The sequence below is a fragment of the Callospermophilus lateralis genome, chromosome 3, assembly GCF_048772815.1.
Source record: "Callospermophilus lateralis isolate mCalLat2 chromosome 3, mCalLat2.hap1, whole genome shotgun sequence".
Lineage (NCBI taxonomy): Eukaryota > Metazoa > Chordata > Mammalia > Rodentia > Sciuridae > Callospermophilus > Callospermophilus lateralis.
Window position 1 is genome coordinate 160,562,953 of NC_135307.1, and position 23,896 is coordinate 160,586,848.

The window sequence follows — 23,896 nt, forward strand, 5'->3', positions numbered from 1 at the left end:
AAACTCCCCCAACAACTCGCTAGTAAATAACATTATTATCTTCATTTGTACAGATGGGGGGAAAATGGTGCATAGAGAAATTAAGTATTCTACCCAAAGAAATCCAGATATTAAGCAGCAGAACCCATATTTGAATCCTGGAAGACTGACTCTTGAATATGATTGTAACCATGTATCAATGCTGCTTCTCTCTCTTTCTCTGTATGTGTAAGCATGTGTGTGTGTGTGTGTGTGTGTGTGTGTATGTGTACTTTTAAAATATATACATTTAGATGATACTATTGAAATATATACTTTTAAATAATGCTATTGGACTGTTCTCAAAATATATTTAAATCTTTATTTATCAATAATATGATTTTTAGAAATGAAAACATTTTAAACGGGCAAAATTTTAAAAAATATATTCATATATTTTAAATATAGTAATATAAATGCAAATTTCATTTACATAAGTACTATTTTTATTCATTGCTTAAATTCTATGACTTCAATTTTGAAATTGATAAAGAGACAATTGACAAATTAAGAAAGTATAGAGGCATATAAGAAATACTTAATGAGAAAACCTTTTTAAAACAATGAATTGCTGGATATGAAGTATTAAAGATTGGGAAAAGTGAAGGATGGCATCCTTTCAAAGAGAGTAGCTTGTGAAAAACAATTAAAAAATCACCACTTACTTTTCTTTTTATAAATATGTGTGCCTCATGTAGCTAATTCTTCTAAGTCATGTCGCTAAAATATCATAATTAATGGTATTCAGAATTGGAACCGTTAATTATGCTTTCTAATAATTAAGTTGCCTATAATTTTAAACCTTAGGTCCTGCCAAATTGAAACTTCCATATGTTTCAATTAAAAGCTATTTGTGTGAGAATCCATTGCTTTGTCAGGACACATGTTTAAAATAATAATGTGAAGAATATAAACTGAGCAGCATTAATGACTAAGATTTATTGAATGCTTCCTAAGATTTAGGTACATAATAAGTGTATGCTTAGGAAATAGACATTGTGTTCTGCAAATATCATGGCCTCTTAGGACCTTCATTATTATTATTTTTTGTTTTTCACAGGCAAGGATATTGAGTTAGTTAAACTGATAAAGAAGGATTCAATCGCAGATTGACTGATAATGTAGCTTGGCCATTCAGCATCAAGCAGTCCTGTTCCTGATAGCTCCCAGGCTGATAGTTGACTAATTTTAATTTGTCTTTTGAATATCCACTACATGTCATATACTATGTTAAGTGCTAGGTAAACAAACCTGAAAATATATGACCTTTCCCTTTAAATATTTATTGACTACTAGGAAGTATACATACAAAAGTTTACTAACACAACACAAGGTAATGGATAATGAGGTTGGGAGTGGGTATCAATTGCCTAGGCATACAATGTTAACCAGAAATAATAGCATGTACTTAGTTTAGAGACAACAGAGAAAAAAAGCACAATTAAATCCTTAAGAAACAGAGTTAATTCAAACTTGGCTTCATGGTATAGCTGGTATGATGCTTATATTTATTTTAATTATGCTAATAATGTGGTATAAATAAAACACTAATGAAGGAAATCGAGTTCATCCTGCTATCACTTTCTTATTTACTCAGGGGGTTTATAGTCACACTACATGCATGGCTTTGTAACACTTGTCAACAGATAAATATAAATTTAACCAGACTTTTGGCACTCAATTTTTTCTTTAACTTTAGCACATAGGAAAAGCATCTGATATCTTGGTCTGGCAGTGAATGAACCGGAAAAGGATTGTTTCATATTCTGTATATTCTGGGTTTTATAAAACTGTTACTCTTAGCAGCTTAATTACAAATTTGAAAGTATTTCTATGAGTTTAAGAAATGTACTGGTGTGTTTTACTTTAAATAATATATTTAAAGACATTTTCTCATAACTAGGTTGTCACTCCATGAGAGGAAGAATTTGCTTACCATTCTTTCCAGATCCTGGACTGGTGCCTGATGCATACAAGGTACTCAATAACTATTTATTGAATGACAAAGTTAATTAGTTGTTAAATTAGCACCCTGAATCTTATCATTCCATGAGTTGAATGATGAACTCTCAAAAGTATGTCCATATCCTAATCCCTGGAACTTTGAATGTAAGCTTAATTGGGGGGAAAATGGTCTTTGCAGGTACAAACATATTGAGATGACTTTATCCTAGATAATTTGTGTGGACCCTAAATCAGATGACACACAGAGAGATGAAAGAACAGCAGAGGAAGAGATGGTGGTGATTCTGAGACACTCTGGATGGTAGCAGTGGTGATTGTAGTGTTTGATCAGGATGGGTCCAGAATGATACTCCTTCTCCTTGGGTCTGGGCAGGAACCATGATGTGGGCACAGGCAGTTCCTCACTGTGAAATCTGATGGGCAATGCCATGATGATGATCCAGTATATCTACCTTATTCCAGATTTGCAAAGTAAACAGCTAAGACCTGTTTTTTGTTGTTGTTGTTGTTTATGGAACCTGGTACCATGTTTCCTGAGAGACTGAGAGATAGAGGTATACTTCAAGATCAATGGACAACAGAAGAAGAATATGCTTGAGGATTGTTCAACAATCTGATCTATCAAATACAACTAAGGGAAAATGCACAATTTGTGGAGCTGGAATTATTTGTAGACATGACCCCAGTAAAGATAAGCAGCAAGAGTGAGTATTCCCCTACATCTCAGCCATGGTGAGCAATGGCTCCCATAGCTAATCATGAGTAAGATGGGTGGCTCACAGAGAATAGGACTATGCAGTCATTTTATTTAATATCTGTTATGACCACTTCCTTATGATCTGTTATGTCAAGAGGCAACTGAGGATAATGATGTATATCTGAGGTGTCCAGAGTATGACACCAACTTCATCATTGGAAATCTCTCAAATGATCATGACATCATTTCCCTGAAATTGTTTGAGCTGACAGTGGAGAGCACCCCAGAATAGGAGAAGCTACATCAAGATATGTTCTTAACTTCTGTGGACAACATGAAATGGTCCAACACAGTACTCCAGTGTCACCCAGGAGTAGCCTGGCCCTTTTCCTCACTGTATTTTCATCTCTGTTTTTTTCTGTATTTGCCATAGACCTTGGTATTATGCTCTACAAGAAGTGGTAAGAATACAGTAGAAAGTAATTCTATTAAACCCTCCTGCTGAAACCACCATGAAGCCCAGGAGACATAGATGCTGGCCTGAGCATGCATCCTAGCAAGTCTGCTCTAGTCTCCAGCAGCCAGTAGGGGTCTGTGGTCTGTTGCTGGATCTTTGAATGCAAGGACCCTGCATTCCTAAGGTCATCTACAGGGTCATCTAACTCTGATCCAGGAAGCCACTCACCCCAAGGCAATGCTGCTGTAATAACCCTTTCCCTGCAGTCATTCCATTTTGGAGGAAGAAAGCCTGGAAAGAAATGTACCATTTCAATGCCAAAATCAGAAAACTGATAGCCCAGGCTTGGACTGGACTCAGCAGGCCTTTCTACTTCATTTTTGAATCCTCAGATAATAGAAAACTGATAACTCATACATTCTGGGCATTGATTTATGGGTTTCTGGGTTTTGCCCAAGTTTCTATCCATCTGAAGAGCTTTCCTTGGAAACCTGAATGAAAACTTCTTCCCTGTCTCATCCACCTCTTTCTCTCCCTCCATTGATTGATCTTTCCATATACAATCTAAGCTGGAAAAGACATTTGCATGTCTCTATGTTGGGGTCTGGGGTGGCACAGCAAACAGGTTTCTGACCTTCCTTAGGTGGTCTCAGGACTTTCTGCTTTGACTCCTTTCTCTAGCCTCTCTTCTCAAATGTGGATCTTGGTGTGGCTGTTACCTTCCTAATCAGATCCCTTTAGGACCTTGGCTGAAAGTCAGAGTACAAGTCAAGAGGCGCTTAGAAGACTTCATGGATGCCATGAGATTAACTTTGAAACTGATCACATCCAGGTGATCTGATCTAACCATGCAGAGGTATTTCTAGATGAATTTCTAGATTCACTGGAGCCTGCTTAGCTACATATTTCATGTTTATCATGATTTTGGGAATCCCACTTTGAGTATCAAAAATGTAGGAAAGCTTTCTTCCTATTACCCAGGCATGGTTACTCCACCAAGGAGAAATTTGATTTTCTTTTTCTTAATAGAGAAGAAACAATTACTGTCCTTAGGTTGTAAGTCGGGGAGCACAGTCATCTGTGCCTGGAGGAGTTCATGGTCATTGAGCAGCACAGTCTTATTCCACTACCTTATCTGACAAGCAGTCACATGATGCTCACCTGCCTTCCCTGTGATTAAATTATTAGGAGGCCAGAGTCTACCTGGATGGCTTGGAACCCTTAGCTTTTGTATGGGCCTCTGCAGCATGAGGGAAATTCTTAAAAAGACTGAGACAAAAAAAAAAAAAACAGAGAAAAAGAATAAATAACTATAGATAAAAACACAAAGAGGAGGTGGCCACATAATGATAGAGACAGACTGAAGTGATGCAGCCACAAACAAAGAATGTGTAAAACCACCACAAGTTGGAAGAAACAGGAAAGAATCTTTTCTTCCCTGGAGGCTTCCAAGGAAGTGCTGCCTGACAAACCTTAAATTCATGCTTCTGGCCTCCAGAACCATGAGAGAGAGAAAAAAATTATTTTAAGCTATCAAGTTTGTGGTACTTTGTAAAGGCAGCTTTAGGGAATTTATACAGCTACCTAAAGATATTCTGTGGAAGAAGTTGGATATGCATAGTTGCCAAGTTATAGCTGATTTAGTTGAGAAAGTATGGGGAACTTATATTAATAGTCCCTGACATATGTTGATAAGCAAATGAGAAATGACCTTTGGCATACATTGGTAACCTTGATAAAAGCATATTCAGAAGCTGAATATTTCCTTCTCAGTCACTGGCTGCCAGAAACTCATTGAAATGGACAATGAACACAAACTTCATACTTTTTATAACATATGGCCATAGAAGTTACTGCTGGTGCTCTGGGTGAAGAATGGAAGGGGGTTACTGTGGTCTGAATCAGTAACGGGAATGACAAACAAGGATTCCCCATGAGGCAGGGTGTCTTGACCCATGGTCATGTTTGCCTGCTACTGAATAAGGGGCATTCCTGTTACAGACCAATGCCAGCTAGAGAGACAAAGTGCAAAGCTGTTGGAGGTTGCATTCTGGATGCCAATCTAAGCATTCTCTACATGGTTATTGTTTTCTAAAAGAAGGAGAGAAGACCAGGTGTGGTGACACGTACCTGTCATCCTAGTGGCTCAGGAGGCTGAGACAGGATGATCATGAGTTCAAAGCCAGTCTCAGCAAAAGCAAGGTGCTACACAATTCAGTGAGATCCTGTCTCTAAATAAAATACAAAGTAGGGCTGGGGATGTGGCTCAGTGGTTGAGTGTCTCTGAGTAGTTCAATCCCCATTACCAAAAAAAGGAAAAGGATATTCCTGGACTTACGGATACTCCTGTGTCAGGTTGACTGGAACCAAAAGAGTTAGTAGAATCCACAAACTTTTAAATCTCTCTAAGGAAGATGATGTCCATCAATATGTTGTCTGAAAAACCCTTACACAAGGAAGATCAAAATCCTGAACCACAGCACCCAAGATTCAGCATCTAGTTATTTCATGTGTCCGGCAACACAAATGCCAGCATATTACTCTGAAGAAATAATCTACTAAGAATGAGAAAGAGGCTGCAGAATATGACAAACTTTTGGCCAAGAAAATCAAAGAAGCCCAAGAAAAATGTCAGGAAAATATCACCAAGAGATGCAGGCTATCCTCTCTGAGAGCTTCTACTTCTGAGTCTAGTCAAAACTAAGAGTTTTTAAGATCAACAAATAAATAAGTTCAGAGATTTTAAAAAAAAAAAAGCATATTCAGTTGATGGGTTATTACAATGCATCAAAAAGGAAATGTAAAAAGAGGCATTAAAGGTAAGATGTATGGACAACCATTTTAAGCAGTTTTGCTAAAAAGTTATAAGGCAGAAAGAAATGGGGGACATGGATTCAGGAGAGAGATTATGAAAAAAAGGAAAAGTAATAGCGTGTTTACTGCTAAATGAGCAAACAGAGAAGGGAATAATGAAGAACTGATGAACCAAGGAACTTCATTTGCTTTAGGTTGTTCATGAGACTGACATCATTCCTGCTTTCCAGGCATTTATTCTAAAGTCCAGAAGCAGAGACTTTAAATCAACAATTGAAAGGGGACGTGGAAAAGAGAGGTGAAAATGCAACAGCAGGGCTTAATCCTGGAAGAGGGGACAATAAATAGTGGTGGCAGGGATCAGTGAAACTTTTCTGAAAACTGATATGAGTTTAAAAGTGGTAGAAAGGCTTAAATATAAAAATTCAAACACAAAGATTTGAAATAATTTCAGTTTCCTCATTTGATTTAATAACCTATTGCATTCAAAACACAAGGTACACTATGGCAATATTTATTCTCTTTGTTTGCAAGTAATGTCAAATAGATACAGATTAGCATTATGGAAATTGAGGATTTAAATTAAAAGTTCCATATCATTCAACTAAGTAAATCACAAGATTACTTTTGTATTCATCTATCTGCTGTATTTTTAACTTAGTGACAAAATAAACATAATTTCTGAAACTAAGATCAGCTACATATGACACTTTAAATATTTAGAAAATCCATAAATTACGTATAACTTCTAGATGCATGTATCTTTAGTGATATACAATGATGGTTTAAAAGAATTGCTTATTTTCTGCCATTTTATTACAATATTAACTGTTTATGCAAGTCATTTTCATAGATAATGCTACTCTGGGAACAGAAAAATCACAAGATGAATTTCTCTCTTTTCAATCCTCCCAGAATTGCTTTCTCAGATTGTGAAAATGTTGCTTTCTCAAACCACATGCAACTAAATAAATTCTCCAGAAACTCTTGCAAAATACTAACAAACTATCTTGATAAAGAGAATCTTCAGGTAAACTGGCCATTTTTCTTTGCATTTCATCTCATTGCTTCCATATGGTACCTGTTAAAATTCTCTGTTTTGTGAGTAGTCTTAACTCCACAGGAAAGCTGACAAATGAAGATAGCTGCTTTGCTTAGCTAGGAATGACCAACTTTCTGTCTGGTGAAGACACAATTTTATGATTCTGATTACTCTGCAATTCTCTTTGTCTTAAAACACTTTGTTGTTTTCCCAAATCACTTATTTGTTGTTTGGTTGGTTTTACACATTTTTCCCAATTCTCAACTTGAGAAAGTTAATTTTTCTCTTTATTTTCTACATTATTGGTCACACTAGAAAATTAAATACTTGTCAAGCAAAATAAAAAGCCTTGAGTTTATTCACTCAAAGCTTGTTTTAAAAGAAATCATGTGAAGACATTCTTTATTACACATTCATTGCTGGTTATGCACAGGTTATATTTCAGTCAGCTGGGGCTTTGTTATAGATGTATTTTCTGTCTGATTCATTGATTTTCTGCATTTCCCACTGTTTATTATTCTTATTTCATCTCCTTCATTAAGGCCATAAAATTACAATTTCCTTGAAGGCATGTACAGCTATGCACTGCCTCATAAGGATGTAAATATCTTGTTCTTCTCTGAGTATAAAGTTTCCCCTACCCACTGATAGTGACATACTCTTAGAAATAATACATGTAAAGTGTTTGAACTAGTGTAAACACAGAGTTCAACAAACAGAAATTGCCATTACAATTTTTACTAATAAGTTCACAGTCATAATACTAGGAATTGCAGTTCTATGCCCATAAATTTGTAAGTATAAAATTTTCAGTCTCTTTCTATGCTGAAAAATGAAGACTTAAACTCAGAAGACAATTCTTTCAAGTTGCACTTAATAACAAAAAGCAAAATACATCAATATGGATCATTTACTACCAAATAGTAATGGTGGCTGAGTGCTAGTCCTTTACAAATAGTTCAGAAATCTGGAGCAGCTGAGGGACAAGGAAGCTCATATTAGTTACTTACAGAAGACTCCAAAAAGGCTTCATCCAAAGCGTTCCAAATGAATGATTTTTAGCATTTGACTTTCAACATGTTAAATCCTCCTGAATTCAAGTATCCCATGGTGGTTTTTAAGAAAAGCAAACTGACTCTATTGAACGGGCTTCAAAAATCACAGCCTATACTATAGAATACTACTTTTGTAAGTTAGCCCTTACATACTGTCCTCATGATTCATTCAACATATTTTTTATTGAGCACTTATTAGATGTTAGGCAGATACCACTTCATGCATTGCTATGTAGCAATAAGCAAGGCAAGTGCCTACCCTTATGAAAGAAGAAAGCATAGACAGTTAATGGATACAACCATAATTAAACAAATAATTCTGTTTAAACATAAAAGGCAGCAATAAATCCTATCACATTACATATGAGCAACACATAAAGGAAGTGAAGAATTAAGTTCTACAGATAAGAATAGCAGAATATTTGAAGTAGTGGGAACTACAAATGAGACTGAGGTCTGAGTATGTCTGGCAGTTTTCAGGACCAGTGTTGGTGAGAGCGAAGTGAAGTGCAGGGAGAGCGGGAGAGGAGCACAGTATGTAGCCTGTGCATACTCTAATGAGGAGCTTGAATTTTATGCCACTATGTTCTTTGGCCAAATAACACTATTAAACCATAATCCAAATTTATTGAAGAGAAGAATTGAGATGAGTAATTTTCTCAACCTCCATGCTGGACTTGGGCTTGACTTACCCTCTCTGCTATAAAGAGTAATCTAAATGTAATACCTAACCACTTTAAGTCTGGGTATCAGGATCAATGAGAACTCAGAACCTCAATGGAGACTTCTTCAACCTGGCATTTGGAAAACTTGAGTGTGAATCAACTATCACTCAGCTGCTTCAGGTCTCAGTTTCTTTCTTTTTATAAATATTTATTTAGTTGTAGATGAACACACAGTACCTTTATTTATTTGTATGTGGTGCTGAAGACTGAACCCAGTCCCTCACACATACGAGGCAAGCACTTTACCACTGAGCTACCCCCTCAGCCTCTCTCAGTTTCTTATCTTAAAAAGTAGGACACTGGGCTTCTAAATGACTTTATAACTTTAAAATTAATTAAGTTCTGCCCATTTGTTTCAGGCTGAAAGAGCATCTAACAAAACATCTCTTAAAATTTGTTTAAAAGAGAAATAATAATCTCATTAATTCACAACTTACTGTGATTCAGATTAATAACTGAATATCTTTAATGGCATTATTTTAGTTATGAGTCTTTTGTGTATATTAAGCAGACTTAAATTATATATGAATACATACACACAAATAAGTATTTCTGTTTTCAGTAATTTTAAATAATTCTTTTATCTTGTTCTTCCTTAAAATAAATTGTGGGCCCTTTTTCTAAGTTCTGTCCCACACTGAAGCACACTAATTAACACCAGCTTCACATAGATCAGGCTTTGATAACAGCTGTGCTACTTATCAGTTATATATCACATGTGAACTATTAAGCCTCTCATGCCTCCTTGCATATAAAAGAATCAATAAATACTAATAAAATTATCAACTTTATTTATTTATCTATTTATTAATTTTTATTTTCAATTCTCTATTGATCATCTTCACCTGAATATTATGCTCTTAATTCAGATTCTATATTCTCAGTGTCTTCAGTTAACATTAAGTTCAACCATCTACAGATCCAAGCTATGAGTAGCTCAAGGCAGATGAAATTTATGTCCCTTTTGTACAAATATATAAAAGTAAGTAGCCAATTTATGGTTTGTATGCTCTCCCTTGTCAATAGAAATACCCATCACATGGCTTCTACCCTCTAGACATCTCAGAGTTTAAGATTATTGCTGGGTGTCCATGTCCTTAGATGATAGGCAAGAAGAATGAGGACAAGGTAAAAGGGCATATCTCCACGTAAATCTCCTCTTATGCAGCCTTCCTTGAATCTAACAAAACACTTTCACTTATATCACATTACCCAAAACTTAGTCACAGGGCTACAACCATCTTCAAGGTAAGCTAGGAAATATCTCTAGGTGGATAAGTATATCCAAATAAAATGTGAATTCTGACATTGAAAAAAAAAGAGAATGAATATTGTATACACAGCTAACATTTTGTCACAGAAGAAAACTGAAGTCATTTTGTCTCATTTAAACATGTTCTTCCTCCAGTATTTTGTTTTTTAATAAAGCATCACCACCTCCCAATTAGGTAATCCATACTACAGATATCTGCATTATTTTTAATGTCTTTCTCTCCCTCTGATAATGCACCTCAAACCAGTTGCCAAATGTACCATTTACCATTGTTCTCCTAGAGCACAGACTAGTCTCCCAAATGCTCTCAACACATTTAGTATCTCCCATCTTCTCTCTCTTTTAAAGACTCCTATCAATTTACTATGTGGAAGCAGAACTCTGAAGCTGGGGATGTAGCTCAGTGATAGAGTGCATGGTTGGCATTGCATGAGACTTCAGTCCCCAGTGCTGAAATAAAAAGGGAGCTTACATGGAGGTAGAGCTCTGATTATATCACTTACCTTTGCTAAATGTTTAAAAATACCTGAAGTAAAGCTCCAAGTCCTTAGTCTGCGAATAAAGCTCCATGTGACCTAACTAATTATACTGTCCTGGAACCTGAGACATTCACTGATGCTGTATTTAATCTGTATAACGTTATCCATTCTGGTACTTCTGGCACCAGAATCTTTGGTAAAGCATATGCTAGAATAAGGCTTTGGAAGTATACAGTTTACTTGGGAAGTGCTCTCAAGAAATTTAAGGAAATTAGAATGAGGGAAAAAAGTTCAATAATCAATGCTTTAGAGAGCAAGCTACCACTATGAGCCACAAGCCAATATTCCTTTAAGGACTCTCTGGAAAACATGTGGGTCATATCATCAAATCTTACTTCTGGAGGAGACTGGAAAGGCTGGACTGTTCACCCATAGATTTTTTTTTTTTTTTCATCTCTCACTGACGAAGAATCATCCAGAATGGTATTAATTCCTCTATATTCCCCTATAGAAACAGCAATATTGCCAAGCAGTCTTTTCTGGTGCCAAAGAAAGAAGAAAGGTGCTAGTACCTAACTTGTGGGGCTATCTGCATAAAAGAACTGTCCACGGCTATAGTAGTAAGCACAGCATCCTAATGTCTTTTTTTGAGGCCAAAACCCCACCTTCAAAGACCTGTTCAAGGCAAATTTTCCTAGAAACTATCTCTGACCTCTCAACTTTCAAATATTTGATCATTACCTGATCTCTCTCCATGAAATCACTTTTTTTATTCTCATGGAGCTATTAAATACAGTATCAGACTAAAAGTTTGTCTCAAGAATAAACTTTGTATTTAGTTTTATAAGTCAAAAATTTTACCTCACAAGACCATTAATAAGAATAAAATAATCAAGCACCACTAATATTTAAAAGCCACAGAAATCATTCTGATTAATTATACAGGTCTGACATCATGTAAAAGAAATAAATGGATGCATATAGGAACACTGTCACTTTCTTACAATTTAAGAATCTCCACTTCAGAGATTCATTTTAAGTGAAATACCACAGTGAGTTTAAAATGTCAATAGTTGTTTGGCTTATATAGTTTGTGAAGGTTAGACTGGATTCTATTAATAAAAGACTAGCAAGAATATGTAACTCAGTTTTTAAAACAATAAATACTACATGTTAAAGGTAACTCTTCACTGTCCTAAATTTAGAGTGAATTTCAATAATCAACCAGTACAAAGTAAGACTTCCCTTCAGGGGTTTAGGTGCTAAAGAACCAAATGACCTGATCAAAAACACACTATTTATGAGTCAACTAGAAGATGATGCACCCAATAGACTCAGGATGAATCAAGCTATACAATGAAAATATACTTATTGGGAGTTCTTATTCAATCTACTTAACACAGGAACTAGACAGTTCATATGCCATTTAAATGACCATATTTATCTTCACTGTTAATAAATATATAATTCAATTAATTAAAATAAGTACCTGAAGAAGATTCTAAACATCTCTTACAGGCATTATCACTTTATTTCAAAGATGGTAACAGTGCTACAAATCAATTCTATTGGCAACATTTAATTGCAAAAGATATCTCTCTTTTTAAGTCATTTATTTTCCCTGTCTAAGCCAAATTCATCTGAATAAAAATACAGGAAGACTATAAAATCATTACCATCAAGATGAAATTCAGCACCAATATGTCTAATCTGAAAAGGTAACAACAGACCTTGTTTTCATTTCCTAAAACAACTGGAAAATTTTTACTTAGTATTTACCATTCTGAAATTTGAAAATTAAGGAGATTCTCTTAAATAGTGGACTTAGAATTCTTCCTAACTGTGAAAGAAAGTTAATAATAACGTGAATATGATTAATCAAGTAATATTTTTTAAGTTAATAGCACTACTGTCATACATAAAATTAGAATATCATGATTTTAATAGGCATGTATCTTGAAGACAATGTAGTCTGGTCTAAAAGGATCAGCTATTATAACACTATTAATTGCTTTCTATCAGTATTTCAACCCATCAAAATCGAATTCTGTCAGTTTACAAAATTGCTACTTAATATTCTCTATTAAATTACATTTGAGATTATAGGCTAAACTGCCTCACATATCATTATTTTATTAACATTTTCAATAAATTGTCAGTCTAAAAGTCTGTTCATTATTATGATAGAAATTATGACAAGCCTACAAATAAGAAAACAGGATTATTATCTCTTATCAAATATTATAGAACATTTACATAATACTATCAACCATTTCCATTGCAAAGAGAACATTATATAATCTATCAAAATCTGCTATCTCAGTTATTTGGTATTTCTTTACTCTCAAACTGGAACTGAACAAGTAAGTCACTTTTCTTAAAAGCTATAAGGAGTCAGGGATTAACTTCTAACTTCATCACTTGATATGGAGGAAATCAAAGCAATACAAATAATCTTTCTAGGGGTCTTCTGGACCTTCACAAAGTACAAAAAGGAGTAATCATTCATTACAGAGCAAGTTTTCCAAAACTTGTGTCCAAACTAGATGACAAGATGATTTGGCATGTTTCATGGATATGCATGCTTACATACATACCTACATACATACATTGTATAAATTCTATAAAGATAAAAAGAGTAACATTCCATTGTGTATATATGCTACATTTTCTTTATCCAATCATCTACTGAATGGTGAAAATGCGGTATATATACACAATGGAATATTACTCAGCAATAAAAGAGAATAAAATCATGGCATTTGCAGGTAAATGGATGGAGTTGGACAACATAATGCTAAGTGAAGTTAGCCAATTCCGCAAAAAACAAATACTGAATGTTTTCTTGATATAAGGAGGCTGATACATAGTGGGGTTGGGAGGGGGAACATGGAAGGAATAGACGAATTCTAGATAGGGCAGAGGGGTGGGAGGGAAAGGGAGGGGGCATGGGGGTAGGAAAGACGGTGGAATGCAATGGACGTCATTACTAAGTACATGTATGAACACACAAATAGTGTGAATATACTTTGTATACAACCAAATATGAAAAAATGTGCTCTATATGTGTAATATGAGTTGTAATGCATTCTGCTCTCCTATATAACAAATTAGAATAAAAAATAAAAATTAAAATATTTTTTAAAAAGATAAAAATAGGAGGGAAAGGAAAAAAATCAATGACATGATTCAGTAATTTCCCCAGAGTAGTAGAACAGGAGGCATAGAGTGAAAGTGCTCACAGAAAACCTATCACAATGGATAAAAATATACTTGTATCAAAACACATTATTGAGAAATTTCAGGACCTGGTGTACTATCAGTTTCAGGAGAAGGAAAAATAAAACAATTTCTTTAAAATACTAAAAAAATAATGTTTTCACCCTAAAATTCTCTTCTCAGTGAAACTACCAACAAAATATAAAGAAATAAAAAAGCTTTTCAGAAAGAAGCAGACTCCAAAATTTGACTCCAAAATACCGTTTCTTATACAGATATAGAGGAATAAGTGGCACAAAAATGAGCAAAAAACTTTTTTAAAAAAAGGAAGGAAACTATCAAAGTGAAGGAAACATTTTTTAACTTGCTTTATCAGACAACAAAACCAAACAAAGACTCTACAAGACAAGAAAATTACAAGCTAACATACTTTATCAATACTGATGAAAAAAAAATCTTCAAAAAAAAAAAAAATACTATGCTGTAATCCCAGCAGCTCGGGAGCTGGTGACAGGGGGATCCTGAGTTCAAAGCCAGCCTCAGCAATTTAGGGAGGCACTAAGCAACTCAGTGAGACTCTGCCTCTAAATAAAAATACAAAATAAGGTTGGGGATGTGGCTCAGTTACCAAGTGCCCCCCTCAAAAAATACTGCCAAACCAAATTCAGCAGCACATTTAAAGAATTATACGCCATGACCAAGTAGGATTTAGATAAACTTAGATTAACTTGACTTCAAAATATAAATATTTTTTGCATCAAAGCACACTTTCAAGAGACCCTCAATGTTATACAAAAGTACATATAAGAAGTTGTGAGGGGAAGGGGAAAATAAACAAGGAGGGAAATGAATTACAGTAGATGGGGTAGAGAGAGAAGATGGGAGGGGAGGGGAGGGGAGGGAGGATAGTAGAGGATAGGAAAGGTAGCAGAATACAACAGTTACTAATAGGGGATTATGTAAAAATGTGGATGTGTAACCGATGTGATTCTGCAATCTGTATTTGGGGTAAAAATGGGAGTTCATAATCCACTTGAATCTAATATATGTAATATGAGATGTCAAGAGCTTTGTAATATTTTGAACAACCAATAAAAAAAAAGAGACTAAAAAGATAAACCACAAAATGGGAGAAAACATTTGTAAATCATATATCTTATACAGGGTTGAAATCCAAAATATATAAAGAATTCCTGTAACTCAGCAACAAAACAAGCAAGTAAAATATATAATATATGGCAATTATGCTATAATATATGTGTACATTATGCTAAGTGAAATAATCCAGAAACAAAAGGACACATATTGTATTATTCCATGAATATAAGGCACCTGAAAAAGAAAGCAATCTGCTAATCTAACTTGAAGCATCTCAATGCAAATTTAGAAGAGGAGACATAATATATCCATATATATATATAATATATATGGATATTATATATATAATACCTATATATCTTAATGTAACACACACACACATATTAGATTTGAAAATTGAAGTCTTCCAGGTATTGAGTAGTAAGAAAATATTTTTGCCTAAACCCCACCCTAAATCTAAGAAGATACAATTTTCTTCTATTTTAAAGGTGAAATAGGTTGTACATGATAAGAATTCCTTCTGGAAGCAAGGTGAGCAACGAAGGAATAAAGTGAATAAGAAAAGAGTGGAAGAGTTCAAATAAAGGGTCAATCAAAATGCAAGTTGGGCTTCATACGTCAAAATATGTAACATTATATTGTGTTTTACTACATGCAAAATTCCAAAATGCCACCTTTTCTGAAAGAACTCCAGGTCTACTAAACAAAAACAGGTTGCTAGTGTTACAGTCAGAGCTCTTTCAGAAAAAATTATTTACTGAATATGATAAGCTGCCTACAAATAAGAATATAAAGTCTGCCAACCTTTTGTGGAACTGTTATATTCCTAGCAAAAGTTTCCCTGGCAATGAACTAAATAACAATGTTGTATTTATTAACATAATTATTTGGGAATTAATTTTTCCCAAAGATTCCTTCAACTGTAAATTAAGGTAGTTGAATTAACTGATCCCCCAAAGACCTTTTCAACAAGAAGTTTCCAAATACACAAATAAGTAATTCCAACACATGCTGAAATTGGCCCATTCTCACCTCAAATCCTCACCAGATGGAATGAGGACAACAGACTGGATCCTTTAATGTAGGTTTATGTTAAGAACTTTTGTTTTCATCATTATTTTGTTTGTTTGGCAATTCTAGGGATTGAACCCAGGGGCACCCTATCACTAAGTTACATCCCCAGTTTTTTGTTTTGTTTTGTTTTTGTTTTAGGCAAAGTCTTTGTTGCTGAGGCTGGCCTTGAACTTCCAAACCTTCTGCCTTAGCCTTTCCAAGTCACTGGGATTATAGGCATACACCACATACCCAGCCTAGTTTATTTTAAAATAATGCCTATGCTATGTATTAACACTACTCTTTTTGCTTATTATGGGACTAATGTTAATTTTGAAATAAGTATCTTACCTATTATCTCTTTATTCCAGATGTGATGGGAAAAGATCTACTAACCAAAGAGTACATCAGCCCCAAAGACAAAAATTCAGCAACTTAAATTATAATTTTAAGAAAAATATGAGTATCTTAAGAGAGAATCATTTCTAGTTTGCTTAAAGTTAAGAGGCTGAGTCAAATTTTAGCTGACAGAAAAAAAAAAATTTACCTGTCAAAACTGCAAACTCCTGATTTATAACAGAAGAAGTAAAGGAACACTAACTAGAGGGTGCTGATATAATTTCTAAAATCCATCATATCTCACATGTATCATTTTTCTCAAGGATCGTTAAGTGCTACCATACAATATATTTTTTAACAGTCTAAAATCTTTTTTAGAAACTCTGAAGCCTGGGCTTGACTGTGATGGACAAGTCTTCAAGGAGGACTGCAAACAGAACTAATATAGCACTCAATCTCAACTTAAATACAGGTCAGGTTCAGTCAAAAACTCCATCTTCTTTCTATACTGTAGAAACCTATACAAAGTCCAGACTATCAGGTTTTCCATAAAAATCTTATCTAACATCCTACATTAAAATGTCCAAATACTTTTTTTTTCTTATTGAAATGAACACATTTTCAGAGAGCTCTCTCGGGTAGCTATCTCCCCCATGTAGAGCCAAAGAAAAAGTAATGGATTATAGAGAAATGAAACTAGCAAAAGAGGATCTGTAATCTCTAGTTTCTGTTTAGATTTTGGAATAGGTGATCAGGAAAAGGAGTGACTTTTCTATCATTTTCTGTCTGACTTATGGTCTATGGAAATAATAACAACAAATCTATTTCATTTCCTTTAAAAACATTTCATCTTCCTATTGCATCCAATCTTAGGACAATTTTCAATCTATCTTTCTGTTTTCTCAGATTCTTAGATATGCAGGCATTTTCTTTATTGACTCAATATAGAACATTTCCTTAAAAGCAATTTGCTACAATGTAAAATGCAAACTTCCAATGTTGTAAACTAAAAAAGGAACTCAGAGGAGTAATAAGAAGATAAGATAAAAACAAGTCTAGAACATGGGTACAAAAAGAAGCAAGGAGACCCTCATTGTTATACAAAATTACATATAAGAGGTTGTGCAGGGAATGGGAAAAAAAACAAGGAAATGAATTACAGTAGATGGGGTAGAGAGAGAAGATGGGAGGGGAGGGGTGAGGGGATAGTAGAGGATAGGAAAGGTAGCAGAATACAACAGTCACAAATATGGCATCATGTAAAAATGTGGATGTGTAACCGATGTGATTCTGCAATCTGTATTTGGGGTAAAAATGGGAGTTCAGAACCCACTTGAATCTAATGTATGAAATATGATATGTCAAGAGCTTTGTAATATTTTGAACAACCAATAAAAAAAAAAAGAAGCCACAAGACCTATATATCTATCCATCTGTCCCTCTATGACAGTATATGTGCATGTGTTCAAATAACAAAATTAACAAATAAACAAACACATAAATAAATCAAGTTTGGGTTGCAGGAAATTTCTGAAACCAAACTAACTAGTGACTGAGACTCCCTAGGGAATGCATGTAGCAGCTTGCCCTGGAAAAAGTCTATCTAGCAGAGCCTAAGTCCAGGGAAATGAGCTTCCTCTTCCCCATGACCAACTCAATAACCAAAGGCAGGCTGACTACAACTGAGTACTGTGGAAAAGCTACAGTTGTCTGGTACATAATGGAGACTCAATCAATATCTGTTGAAACAGGAAGGGAAAAAGGTAGGGAATGGAAGGAAAGGCATCTACTTATTATGCAGGATACTTCCCACAAGACTACAGCATAGTTTTTATATGACTCAATTTTCTGTTTATAAAAAAGTATTTTTTCAATTGCTTGAAAATAAAATTATGGTTTCATCCCTATTTTCACAAGATTCTTGAGGTACAAGCAAATAAATAACAAACATAGTAATAAGTTTATAATAATATATTGTATTTTGGGAAAACACTATTGACTATATGCATATACATTTTAGCTTATAGTGACTTAAAAATATTTTGAATAAGTCATCAATTTGTATTATGGGCAGAATATAGCAAAATGTGGGGACAGACTTAGTTTAATTCTATATTAACAATATTTTAACATAAAAGCTAAAATATAAAGGACAACAGAAAGTTGAACAGTAAAAAATTAAACATCCAACACCTTTAATAAGAGAAAAGAAAGCAAGTAAGCAACAGACAGGAACTATGGTGTTCCAGCTTGACCTTGAGTATTTTATCATGTAATTGCGCTATCTTATTACTTTCCTAAGAATACCAAGAAAGGAAAGACGATGTGCCTTACACCTGTTGCTGAAACTTCACTTTGGACTTTCCTCCCCTGTGTCACCAGCTTATCAGTTAAATCACCACAATTATTTGCTCTTTGGACACTGGAGTTTCCTACATAGATAGCTGTTACACAGTTCACCAGACACTGTTTCCCTCTGAATGTAAATGTGCCCTGCATATCGGGGCTTCAGTTCAGCCAGCTCTCTTTTCTGAGTCCAGGAAATTTACAAACTAAGTAGTGTCAATAATTGGGTGAGTTCCAAGTGAAAATCAGGGGAGTGGCTAATTTACAAAGCAGCCTTTTTCTCAGAAAATCCAAACTGTTTTAACACTCCAGCATGGTACTGGTGCCCACACAACTGGCCAAAGTTGCCTTTTTAAGTAAGGTGTAAATATCCATGCAGAGTATAACAGGCAAATATTTAGGGGGAAGTTAGAGGTTATATTTAACTGCAAAATTAAAAAGATATTAGATTGGTAAAAATAAAAACTGACAGTAACAAGATATCTAACATTTTAGAAAATTTAAGTTGTACCTCTCTATTTCAGTCTTTTGTCTCACAATCTGGAATAAATTTTTTGTTGTTGCTCAATTAATTTTTTTTTAATTTGTTCTTTCTTGTTATACATGATAGTAGAGTATATTTTGATATATATATATACATACATAGAATAAGCATAACTTGTTCCAATTAGGAATAATTTTTTTACTCTGATTTGCAAGCTCTCCCTAATAATATTTTCTTTATATTTTTGTTCTGGTAAAAATTTTAGAGGTATAAACAATTGTTGATTTATTCAACAAATATTTATTACATACTAAGTGCCTTGCATAGCACTTTTTTTAGATACTAAAAACAAAGTTCCTTCCTTCATGAAACTTACATCCCTAGTAGAGAGAGGGAGGCAAAAAACAACTGAAAAACACACATAGAGTATATTGTTCAACATATGGTATAATATATGATAATAAGCAGACTAAAAAAATACAGCAGGTGAAGGAACAATGAGGAGGAAGCGGGTAGAATTGGATCAGGATTGTTTCATAGGATGGTTAGGTAAAGCCTCACTGATAAAGTGACATCTAAGCAGGGGCCTGAAGGAAGTACAAATCAGGTGACCATGTGGCAAAACAGGATAATTCCAAAAAAAAGGAAGAGTAGTGCAAAGGCTCTGAGAATTCTATGCTTGCATGTTTAAGGAAAAGTATGGCTGGAACAGAGTAAAGGACAGTGGTGGGGCACTGTAGGATACTATAAGGGTTTTGGTGTTCACAGTAGTCTTTTGATAACAAAGATAGCCTCACATATTCTGATGCTCATATGTATTTTCTTTTTAGTGTTTCATGTTTATAATAGTGAAGAAAACATATTTTCATGATATAGCCAATATGACCAGTAAAGTCAGAAAATTATAACAATCACTTATCGAACAATTGTCCCTATCTAAGTGACTTAAATATATTAGTTTACTTAATCTTAATTGAGGTTTTGATCCCCCAATTTGTGAAAACAAGGCAAAACTTATAAAAATTTTTAATTTATACCTGAAACCCAAATGTGTTAGACAATGACTAAGTAAATCATTGATGACCAACAAAGCAGAAAGGTTTTCTAGAGCATTGGCTTACACACATAAAAGACACACACAGTATTTTCATTATAAGTATGTCATTTCAGAGTTGACAAAGACATAGACCTGCCAAACAAGTCACTATGAAAAGAATATTAAGGATGAAAGAAAGGAGAGAGAGATAAAGCCAGAGGGTGTGACCAAAGGAAGGGCACATTATTAGATTCATAAAAATGAGTGAAAGATTTAAAAAAAAAAGTAGATAAAAGAATTACAACCTTCAAAATGAATAAATGTTTTCTAAGATATTTTTATTTTAATTATTAAGATTATTTTTATTTTTTCTATTTTTTCTATTTTTCTAAGATATTTTTATTTTTCATTTTTACCTAGAAATTAAATGGTTCTAAATGTAATCTTAAATTACAAGAACTACATAGGATTTGCTGTTGTGGATTAAACAGATGCAGCTTTATTCTGTTGACATTATTCAGCGGAGGCATGTTTGGCTCTTACCAAAAGTGATAGCCATAGCCTGTGACAATGTTTATGGTAATGTCATATCCTATAGGGCCTAAGTGTGCTCCAGAGGAAGACGCCCCCTTAAGTCTCTGATAATTACAGTCTGCTGTCACTGTTTTGCCAAGAGGGGTTGCCTATGCAAGCATCTTTGAGTTTTCCTTCATTGGACCTTCACTTCACTGGCTGGGGCTCACCCATGGACACAGACTTAGAAATGAGATGACAGCAGAAACTGGTAGGTTTGTTTGTCTTGAGAATTTAGTGCTTCTCAGACCTTGTGGCAAAAACTTAACAGGTGCTAGTTTATTTCATCTTCATAATGGTTCTATAGTGTAGGGATAGCATCCTCTTTTCACAAATGAGAAGATTGAAAAGTAAATTGCCCAAAGTTTACAGAGCTTGTAACTGTATTTATGTTCCTTTGAGAACTCTGCATTGGCTCTTGTCCCTATGATTCCACCTCCCACAGTTAAGCATAAATGTGAAATATGGATTTTGGAATTCAACCTTTTCAGCTAAGGTCTGCAACTCTCCCAGGAATTGAGGGTTCCTGGGATCTCAAACCCTTCAGAAGCATCTGTGACTCGAGGAAAAAGGAAATCAGCCTATGGGGGTGCAGGGATGAAAGATATAAAGAACTGCTTCTATTAAGGCTAATACAACATGTTCAAATGAAAGGTTTCCTAAACCTGACTTGGAAGCAGGGCAACATCAAGCCAGAAAGCTGTCTCCCAGAAAGTTTTCATTCTTTGAGAGGCCAGTGTCCCGGATGAGACAAGGTCCTCACAATGGTATATTTAATTAAGGACCAGATAGAACCTTCACTGCACTAAACAGAAGGAGGAGGCAGATAATTCTAACTTGGATTTGAACTGAGATGGAATATAGAATTCTTCACAGAAAGAAAACTGTTCTTTTGTTTAGGGGGAAAAAATACCTTAAAGCAACTTTTGGATATGCTATGGTAGGATTCTGGGGGCACATCCAGATAATAGAAATAGAAAGAAAATGAAGTTTAATGGATGTATATAATAAAATAACAGAAATTTTCAACTTCCCTTGGAAGTGGAGTGGAGTCTGAATCTTTGGGTTTGAAAGAAAAGAGAGCTGCCAATTTACACAAACTTCAGGAGATGCTATTTCCACCACAGTCTGTCAGTTGTGCTCCCTGGTGTACATGCTGCTGCCTCAACAACCATGTAGGGAGGTTAAGGAGGGGATTGAAATCAGAAGAAAAATAAAAGATGAGAAAATAAAGTAGGTCCTAGGAGTCAACAGAAGTAGCTACCAGAATGGGAAGCTTGGGAACAGAAATGGATACCAAACCTTGGTAACTCTGATGCTAGATTCTTAGTGATTCTTTTAGCTAAGTCTTCTTTTAACTTTACACCCTCAGGAAGATGTAGCATACCCAATAGTATTACGGGAATAATGCTGTAGGAATAAAGTAGGAGAAATGTTTAAATTAGCATCTAACCAAATTCAACTGGAGAGAACTTCAATATGTAGTGGAGAAGAAACCAAAAGGGACTTCATTTGGAAGCAGAAATTTAGAGTGAAAGTATGCAGGTGACTAAACACTCCCTAATCTTGACTCCTGGTGTACAATGAGTTTCTTAGGGTTGGGGATTTGAGTCTCTCACTGTTTTGTTTCGTTTTTCTTTTGCATTTTTAAGGGAAAATATTGGGAATCTTAGTTTATATCAAGCTTAAAAGATATAATGTTTCTAGAACAGGAACACAGTATCTTTCTCTCAAAGGATGGTCCTGGCAATTCTCCAAGGGAGGAATGCCAGCTATGTCCTCATCTGCAAACACTATAAAATCAATATAGGCAATGCTCTGATTACCTCAACCTGGGGACTCATGCCTGGTGACACTTTCCTGGAACAGATCTGGTCACCTTACGTCAGGCAAAATTCTGAGCACTGGGGTTAGTTGTGCTGTCTCTTGTTGGGACTACCCATTCTAGAAGCTGATAGAGTCATCTGCTAAAAGTCTCCACCTCGAGAAGATCTTTAGATAAACATGGGAGTGCAAGTAGTTTATCTGGATGCTGATGCTGGGAAAAGTGCAGTAAGCTGAGGATGTTACAAAGTAAATAGAAGAAAAAAAAATGTTTATTATTAAGCAGGTTGTATTTATGAGTACCTGAAGCTCAATCCTGCTGAGGAACTTAAAAAAAAAAAACAAAAAAAAAAAAAACAGTGTACAATATACACTTTATATTTATCTCAAATGGAAGAAAGGGACATAGGGTTTTTCTATTCAAAGTGTGGTTTGAGGATTAGCATTATCTAGAAGCTTGTTGGAGATGCAAACTATGAACCTCATCCTTGTCCTATTAATTTTCAGACAATACCCCAAGATTCTCAGGTATGCTAAAGTTTAAGAGAAACCAAGTTAGGATATTTATCCAGAAACTCTTGTTGGCCATTAATTGAATATTAACTCCCCAACACTCTGGCCTGCTCCATCTCTCCAAGCTGAGCTTGGAGACCAGGGAAAGTTCTCAGGCAAAGAGTAGAAGGTACATGCTTTTGAAAACCTTGGCATCTACCTACTACAGGAGTGGTGAACACCTTGGTGGTGTGGAAAGGGCTTCAGCTCTGCTATACTACCTTTAAGTCTCTTCTAAAATTATCGGCAGGTCTAATTCAGTTCAGTAGCTGAAGTTCCCATCCCACAAGTGCTGATTTAGGCACTGAGCATTCCCCTTTCAGTGCCCTACCCAATCTAAGCAGTCGTTAAGCATTCCACTTTGAGTTCGTGGCCATCTGAGCAAAAGCAGCTTAGGCATCCTCCTGAACTTACTCAAGTGCAGTGGGTACTTGGCCCAGACAGATGAGATATAGATTCTGCCTGTGGAAAAGCTGACTCTTGGAATCATCTTCTCTTCTAACTGATATGAAATAAAGGCACCAGAGTAGAGATTATGATTTCTGGGTCTGCAGTCAGATAAACCTGGATTTGAGTCCCATTTTAAATAGTTACTTGAGCTGGATGACTACGAGTAAATTACTTAATCTCAGACTCAGTTATATCACATGAGAAATGAGGAGCACCATAAAAATACCTATAACTTAGGGTTTCATTTGACAATAAAATAAGAATCTGAATATAAGATAATAAGCCTAGTTCTTGGCACCTTAATAAAGGTTTGTTAAACATTAAGAAGCACAGTTGCTGGGTCACCATCAGAAGAGTCAAAGCTACATGCGTATTCAGGGCAAGTCAGACAGGATTT

General features: G+C 35.0%; 1 protein-coding gene and 2 pseudogenes across 1 annotated transcript in view; 2 read left to right on the forward strand and 1 right to left on the reverse strand.

Annotated features, from left to right (window-relative positions):
• Positions 1 to 3,172, forward strand: part of LOC143393510 (VIP36-like protein pseudogene) — a 36,689-nt pseudogene extending 33,517 nt beyond the window's left edge.
• Macrod2 (mono-ADP ribosylhydrolase 2) overlaps positions 1 to 23,896 on the reverse strand; it is a 1,899,209-nt gene that overhangs the window by 1,479,211 nt on the left and 396,102 nt on the right. The window lies entirely within an intron of this gene.
• Positions 4,751 to 5,841, forward strand: LOC143393511 (small ribosomal subunit protein eS6-like; annotated as a pseudogene).